This window comes from Rhinatrema bivittatum, chromosome 7, assembly GCF_901001135.1.
Source record: "Rhinatrema bivittatum chromosome 7, aRhiBiv1.1, whole genome shotgun sequence".
Taxonomy (NCBI): Eukaryota; Metazoa; Chordata; class Amphibia; order Gymnophiona; family Rhinatrematidae; genus Rhinatrema; species Rhinatrema bivittatum.
The window spans coordinates 186555068-186563229 of NC_042621.1; the positions used below are offsets into that span (position 1 = coordinate 186555068).

General features: G+C 40.5%; 1 protein-coding gene across 2 annotated transcripts in view; it reads right to left on the bottom strand.

The window, feature by feature from the left end:
- The window catches only part of WDFY4 (WDFY family member 4), a 746928-nt gene extending 739349 nt beyond the window's left edge, over positions 1-7579 (bottom strand). For both annotated transcript variants that reach the window (XM_029609624.1, XM_029609625.1), the window contains exon 1: positions 7319-7579. The gene's annotated coding sequence lies outside the window, so the exon portion shown is untranslated. The remainder of the gene's footprint in view (positions 1-7318) is intronic.
- Between the last annotated feature and the right edge of the window lie 583 nt (positions 7580-8162).

The following is an 8162-nucleotide window of genomic DNA, read 5'->3' on the forward strand; positions in this document are numbered from 1 at the left end:
TTGGGAACAATAACTGATGTGCCCAAAAAGGATGGAGGTGTTTTGGGTTTTTTTTATTATTATTATTTATGGATGTTACTACTAAAAAATATCTATGTATTTATAAAAATATTTTATTTCTCTGTTTATTGCTTCCTGTGGAAGGTTGTGTATTTCAGGGGAGATGGGAATCTATATTTAATTAAATTTGTAAATATTTTCATTATCTGCTTTATGAGTATTGCTGTTTTTTTTTATTTATGATATTTGTTGTTAATTGATTATTAGTTTGCTAGTTGATTGTATTCGTCTTTTTGTTCCTCACTCAGTGAAAGGGTAAGTAAACAAATATTTTGTGACCTGGCTTTGCCTGTCACTAACAAAGTTCCCTATGTAATGGCCCCTTCAGGCGCATTACCACTAAGGCCTGGATGAACTTCTTTAGCTAGTGTAATATAACTTGGTAATTAGGGGGAGGTGCCATTCTGTATAACCCCCCTCCCTTTCAGGGTGCTGGGATGGCCATACCCGGGATAAAGAAATAAAAACAGCTCTCTCCTGAGACCTCTGGGGGCAGTGCAGTTTTAGTTCTGAAGTTAGAGGAGGTATTTGGAGTTTTGCCTCAATTAGATTTTTGGGCCTACCTTTAGACTCAGGTACCACCTGCCTGCAGTTCCTGGGCAAGGTTGAGGAAGCTGTTTTGCAGTCCACGCCTTGGCTGCTGGGTGGGTTTCTGGGTTATGTTGGGAACTTTGAAGATTTTATTTGTAAGAAGCCTACATGACCCCTGAGTGTTTGCCTGGAGGGAGATCACAGGGAAACCTCTCCTTGGGGAGCCCAAGATAGGGAAAACCTGCCCCTCTGAAACCTCCTGGAGGACAGATGGCGGTAACATACTGTATGGATCTTCTGATGTTATGAATCTTTTTTTTGGGAAAAGGACATTTTTGTTAGAAAAATTGGGAGGCAGAGTTTGTTATCTCTCTCCCTGCCCTTCCAGAGGAATGTCAAGAGCTGATGTTCCAAGTGGACCCCTTCCATTGTGGGAGTCGAGAAAAGTAAAAGAGATAGAGAGACACATTGGATAACCGTGAGTAAGATCAATATTAAATTACAACAGATGACCCACAGTTGGAGTCTTCATCCCTGGGAGAGAGAAGTCTAGAATTTTGTGCAGAGATTGCTATTTCATTTTTTCCATCCAGCTGCAGGGGTTTTTTTCCAATTAAACCAGGATACCTTTGTCCACTTGGGATCCTCGTTTATCCAAGCACTGGATGGTAAGGGTGGCCCTTGCCTTGGAAGAGACAGAGAGACTCTTGCACAAAGATAGAGTAAGAACTGTAACAGCCATCTGTGGTAAAATAACTGATGTGAACTGTGGCAATTACCATTCAGAATACAACTTCAGTAAAGTTTATTTTTGAACAGTCACCATGAATAGTGCCCATGATAAAAAAAAAAAGGGGCATGGTTAGGGTAATTTTTTATTTACTGAAACATGTGCTATTTTAGTGCTTTGCATAAATATTTTGCTGCAATACACATTTAATTTATTGCACCTGTGATATTTTCACTTTGCAAACCCTATCAATAAAAGAACCAGACCCTGGGGAAAAAGACTGAGTAAAAGAGTTTGAGCTAGTGATTGGTCCCAAGACCATTGGTATTAACTGGCTATCTGAAGATGGGGGTTATACCTATATATTTCTTAGAAATAGTAGGGTTTTGCATTTTTGGAGTCTTCCCTTTGCTCTATGTCCACTTTTTTGTGGGATGTGTCTGGGGAATATAAATGTTCCCTGAAGCATGTGATGTGGGTCAGTGCCTCTCCCCAAGAGGAGTGATCAAGAGATAGTCATTGCTGCTGATAGAGTGGACTGACCAAAGAAGACGTTTTGGCATGTAGAAGATTTAAGGAAGTGTTTGTACGTTTTGGAGTTGAACGAAGGGAAACCCCCAATGTCTGGAAGGGCTGCGTTCTATATCTTTGGTCTTTGCTACCAGTGAACAGCAGGGGTTGAAGAGTGTGAAGTTTCTGGAGATCTGAACAATTATTGAGAGAGCTTTTGGATTTATCTGTTTTGAAGGCTATATTTTTGAACAAGCAGTTTTGTCACCTTTCCCAGCCCTTGTTTATGCTGGAATTACAAAGACTATCCTATCCTCCAAGTGGAAGAAATTATAGAACTGGGGATAAGACATCTAGGAGGAGTGGCATGGATAAACAGACAATTGTTTTCCTGACTGTTCCTCATTTTTTCTATACTAGCCTGGATTTTGATTTTCAAACTCAACTAAACTTTTATGTTGAACATCATTACCGGTCTTTGTGATTCTTCCCACTAGACACTAGGACTTTGAGTGCAGAGTGTGAGGGTTTTATTCCCCCTGGAGGACCCAGTAATTAGAATCTGCGGAGAGAGACCTAATCAGGACAACCACTTCCATGGCCAACCAAAAGGCAAAGAGGTTAGGCCTCCCCCTGCGTCCCCTGCCAGATGGACTCCAGCTTTGAAGCATCCTGGTTTCAGCCAGCCAGTTAACTGGAGGTCCCACTATAACTGGAAAATAAATAACACCAAGAATGTCTCTGTTTAACTTGGATACAAATATACATGCAATGGATGCCTACATGTACTTTTATCCACTCTGAAGGGGGCAATTGTCAGGTAAATGGCTAAGAAAATTACCCTCAAAGGGGGTCATTTTCTAAGGCTTATCATGTGCGATAGCTTGCTAGGGGCAGAGTTGGGGCGACATCGGGACGGACTCCGCGATGTCGATAAGGTAAGAAACGTTATCATTGCCAGTAGCGCGCCCAATAGCGCCACCTTTCACAGTGGCGCTATTGGGTGCGAAAGCCGGCAGCGATAATACCGCGGTGATGTGATGGCTGCTGGCTTTTGCAGGCTCGCCCCCCCCCCCCCACCCCGTTTTCACTGGATTCACCATTCTGCGGTAGAATGGTGAATCCAGGTCAAAGTGTGCAAAATACATGCTAAGCCTCTTTACAACAGTTCCTGCACTTTTTCTCAGAAATAAACATTTTAGTTTCATTTCTTCTGTGTCATGGAACTGCTTGGTGAACCATGTCCCCAACTGCAGAGTACTTGTCCATGCATCACTACCCAATTTAATCTACTTGAGCAGGACAGAATATGAACTGTTCCAAAAAGCTAAACTGTGAGTGAAAAATAGAAGATCTAGGGGTTCAAAATATAACATAGTATTTTAATTTATGACAGCCTTTCCACCAAGATGCCCAAGGTGAGCTACTGCAGTCAATTGAAACAATAATCAACAGCAATAAAATATTAAAAATGCCAAATTTAAAATAAACATTTAGAACGTAACTTAAACACAAAACAATCTGCAAATAAAATGTAAACATGCATATTGGTTAAAATTAGATAAATATACAAAGCAATTAAGAAAGATTCTAAAATCAGCAAGAAACAGCTAGATAAGTGCAGAAATTAACAAATCAAATCTGTGCCATTTTCTGTAAACCAAATCTATATTGTTTAAAGTCATCACCTTGGTACTATATCGCACACAATGAAATCTTGTGCCAAGCCAGTATTTTGAGTTGAGGCATGCATGTTACTATAGTTGGCACTTCAGTAGCATAGACTCTTCCATTTGCATCTGTGGTGAAGCAATGCCTCAGCATGGCATTATGAAACACTATACTGCCCAGTGAAAAATTTAAGGTCGAACTTGAACCAGGCATATTTTATTCAGCCTGATTCAAGTTTGAGGAAAATTTTAAGTTTTTCCCAGATTTAATGTGGAAATTCTTCAAAATTTCCCCCAGGAGCCTGTGAGAAATCCAACAGATGAGATGTGAATTTGTTAGTTCATAAGAATCCACATTAAATCTACTTGGTACAGACCCCACAAATTTGGCGAACTCTGCTGAAAAGCCAATGCAGATGTGAAAATTTGGGAAATCTTCATTGCTGATTTTTAAAAAAGTTTTCCAACTAATTTGATAAATCTGAAACTACTTGATTTGTAAAAGTCCATCCCATTTCTACAGCAGGGTATGTAGTTATTGGGAAGACTATTTTGTGGACATTTCCTGCTGATCTTGATATGCTGGACACATTTCAAAACAGTTTTGACATATTCACATTTCAAATAGTTTTGATATATTGATTCTAAGTGAATTCACTTTTTAAACTGAAAAATGTTTTAATTTTCTTATCCTGAAACAGAGACCAAAAAAGCAATTTACAATATTTTAGTTAAATCATCCTATTATGACCATCCTACCAAAGCAAAGCTTTATTTTCTACTTCTAGTGAATTTAATGTTATTCAAAGCATTCTAGCATGACAGTCCTGTAAACAAGACTCCATTTAGCCATAGAGCACGTACAGCATGGACAGTACACTATAAGATTTCTCACGCCATTCTGCTCATGTAGCCCTGATCTACAGGGATTAGTAAGGGTGAGAAGATAATTCATCTCCATTCTTCTGCACTGACTTCTAGACAGACATCAAGCCAAATTATGCTGTTTTTAAGGATTAAATACCTATTCACAGGAAGCCAACTAAGACCACAACTTATTTCATTCCTATCAGAAATTCTAATTTAAAATTCACCTAAACAAATTATTTAAGTGATAACTATAGTAGCAGGCATTATCATGAAGCAGTAACCCACACCAACAGATGCCTGAGATGAAGCCGAGAACATCTAAAGACACAAAAGGGCATCATTAACACTGCTGAGGGCATCATCGCTATTAGAACACAGAATTACTGGCATCTCCAGCTTTCTAACAGCTGGTTCCCTGCTCACCACCATTGTCCATGACCCCTGCAGGCTGTGCTATCAGTTTCAATCCACCACAACTTCTACTGTCAGTTATTGCCCACTAGAGCTTATATCTGACTAACCGAATCAGCCATTTTCACTTCTAACCGATGTTTCTGCTATCCTTCATGGAGGACCTTAGACTCCTTTCTGACTCATCCAGTGTCAATCCAGCCATTTCGCAGTCTGATCCACATAGAGCTCGATAGTCTCGTGGGACCTATCAGCCCTGTGCGGATCAAATCACGAGATGGTTGAAGCAAGGCAATGCAGGTAGAAGGAGTCAGAGATTCTGTACACAGATTACCAAACACATTGAGCCCAATATTCAAACACCAGATAGCCGGCTAACCTGTGGGCAAACACTGGGCAGATCGCGCCAGAGCTGCTTAGCTGGATAACTTATCCAGCTAAGATGGATAACTCACAAGTTATCCATATAAATGGCAAGTTATCCATCTAACTCATAAGATATTCATCTAACTCTATGTTATCCGTTAGTTATCTAATTTCAAGTTAGCCATTTAAATGTTTAATTGTGAATATTGACCTCATTGAGACTTAGCTGAATAAGTTAACCGGCTAAGCTAGACATGGTCAATAGCAGATCTAGGCAAAACCGGATGACACTTATCCAGCTAAGTAGTGCTTTGTAAGTGGATATTCAGCGGCATAGCCATGCCGCTGAATATCCATGTAACTTAGGGCTGGATTTTCCAACGGCACAAGTCTCTGAATTCGGTGGAAATGGGGAGCGAAGCGGGGGGCGGGCCTGCGAAAGCCAGTAGCGATCGCACCACCACGGTGTTATCGCTGCCGGCTTTTGCACCCAATAACGCCATCATAAAAGGTGGTGCTATTGGGCACGCTACTGGCAGCGATAAGGGGTCTTACCTTATCGCCGCCAGTGAAATCGTCGCGGAGTCCGCCCCGACGCCGCCCCCAACTCCACCCCGATTTAGCTATCGCATGCGAAAAGGGACTTTTCGCATGCGATCCCGTTAGAAAATGCCCCCCTTAGTTGGATAAGCTATAACTGACTAAGGTACTTAGATGGCTAGGCTTTTAGTATCTATCTCAAAACTTCTAATTTAGCTTTAAAACCATATTAAAATGTTCAAATTTAACATTCTGAATGTTCAGTAAATCCTTCTGAGTAGTGCTTTCTTTTTAGAAAAAAAAAAAGGTGCTGGTATTTACATGCAGGATGCATGAGATATTTTGGAGGGACACAGGGAGAATCAAGCAGGTGGAGGAAAAGGTGATAGTACTCAGAACCAGCAATTACCCTTGAAAAAAAACAGCCTGCTTATGAGTAACATAACACAGTGCTGAACTAAACTGAATCTTAAATTCTAGCTGATCAGCAAGCAGGACCACACTTCTGAGATGTATAAGAATAGTTTATAACTATATAATTTAATTATAAACAGTTACAATTTATGATCATCCTGTATCTATAGGGGAAATACTTTGTAAATTAGGCCCTTAATGTATAATTGAATCATCTTATTCTTTTGCAGAGTAGATATGTGAATCAAAAAGTGTATTTATTCAATTTTACATTATTATAATGACCCATGCTCTGCTGAAAATATTATACTGTACCGTAAGTATGAATTAGGATACGAAAATAAAAAAGGCTACTAACATTTATCAATGTGTAAACTATTGTGAGTCAAATTCGAACCAAATGGACTTCAAGCTGCTTTGAGTTCAATAAGATTCACATTTCCCCACAATCTGTCAAAAAAGTTCCATTTGATTTTTGTTTCCACACACCTAAGGAAAAAGTTAGAAGAAAACAAACCAATAACCCAGGAAAGTCTAAAGGGATTTGCAGGGATCCCCCACTAGATTACTGGGGAGACTTCTGGATTTTGTCAGTATCTGGCCTATTGCTTTAAAAAAAAAAAAAAAGATACAATTCAAAGAACCCACAGATTTTATTTTTAGTTTTTCCTTACTTTATTCTCAGCAGTATCCGATGCTCTCTTCTCTCCAGTCAATATGCTAAGGAGGCTCTCTTTGGGGCAGTTCATCCGAAGCACACCCTCAAGGGCCACTCAGTGGCCAGCAGAGACCACAACATTAGCAGTAGCAACACTTGCATAGTGCACCCAGATCTGGCCAACCATGACAGATGGGGGGGGGGGGGGGGGGGGAATCCAAATCTAGACCTCCTACAGCACAGAGTGCAGCACTATGGTCTGAGCTATGGGGACAGCCCTGGACCTGTGGATCCAAAGGAGCTGGTTTGTGACCCTGTTTTAAAGGAGGTCACAAGCCCCTGGCAGCAGTGCGCCTGTAATGAAGGGATATATCGCTCTTGCAGTAGCAGGTATTTCTTCTCTTCCTATCTTACAGGCCTTTGCTGCTCCTCCCAAGAACGAAAGCTTCTTTGGCTCAATAAGAAGCTGTGTTATCAACAGAGGTTTGAATAACACAATGTAATCTACTGACTGGAGCAAGAAGAAAAGAAAACCTTAGGCTGTTTTTCAGTACTTACCAGCTAACATGTCCCTCTCTGCCTGCAGAGCTCTTTCAGGAAAGCATGCCTGTTCCTGCCACCGCTGTGTGCTCTACCGCTCACCTGGAAACAGATGAAAGAAGCAGTGCATTGATTTTTAAATCCAAGCCTGAACTTTGCTTTTGGGCACAGGTTTTCTTCCTTGCCAAGCAGGAGAGAGCAGGATTGTTGGGTTTTTTGTTTGTTTTTTTTTAAAGTATTTTCCTTGCACTAAACTTCCTGCTTCAGTTTCAGGGGGTAGAGCCCTATCCTAGCTAGCACATGGGATCTACAAGCAGGAGGGAGGAGGCGGAGGAGGAGTCTGACTTATTTTCACTTTACATAACAGGAAAAAGCTAAAATTACTTGCACTTATCACTTCTGCATTCTGATCCTGAACACAAGCACAAACCCTTCCTTCTTTTCATAGCTAACTGACTGCACCTGACTCTTGTCCCACTTGTGATTACTTTGAATACTTAATAGAATGAATCAGATCACATTTACACTTCATTCATTTGCTAGTTTTTCTTATTGTTTCACAAATTCATATGAACCAGCAAAACTCCAGGCTGTGATCGCTTTTTTTTTTTTTTTTAGATCAAGGACACCACAAACTCGAACATTCATCTAACCCCTTCACAAGCAAGAAAAGCCCTGCAGCCACAGAGAAAGATTTGTAGGGTTTTTTTTTTTTTTGTTGGTGTTGTTGTTGCTTCTTTCTTCTTCTGTGGCTCTTGTTACTGTAAATCACACTTCAATAAGGGAGATGGGATACATGCCCTGCTTGGATTTGGATTGGATTTCTATGTATTTGTTTGCCTTTGCCAAATCTGATTTCAAG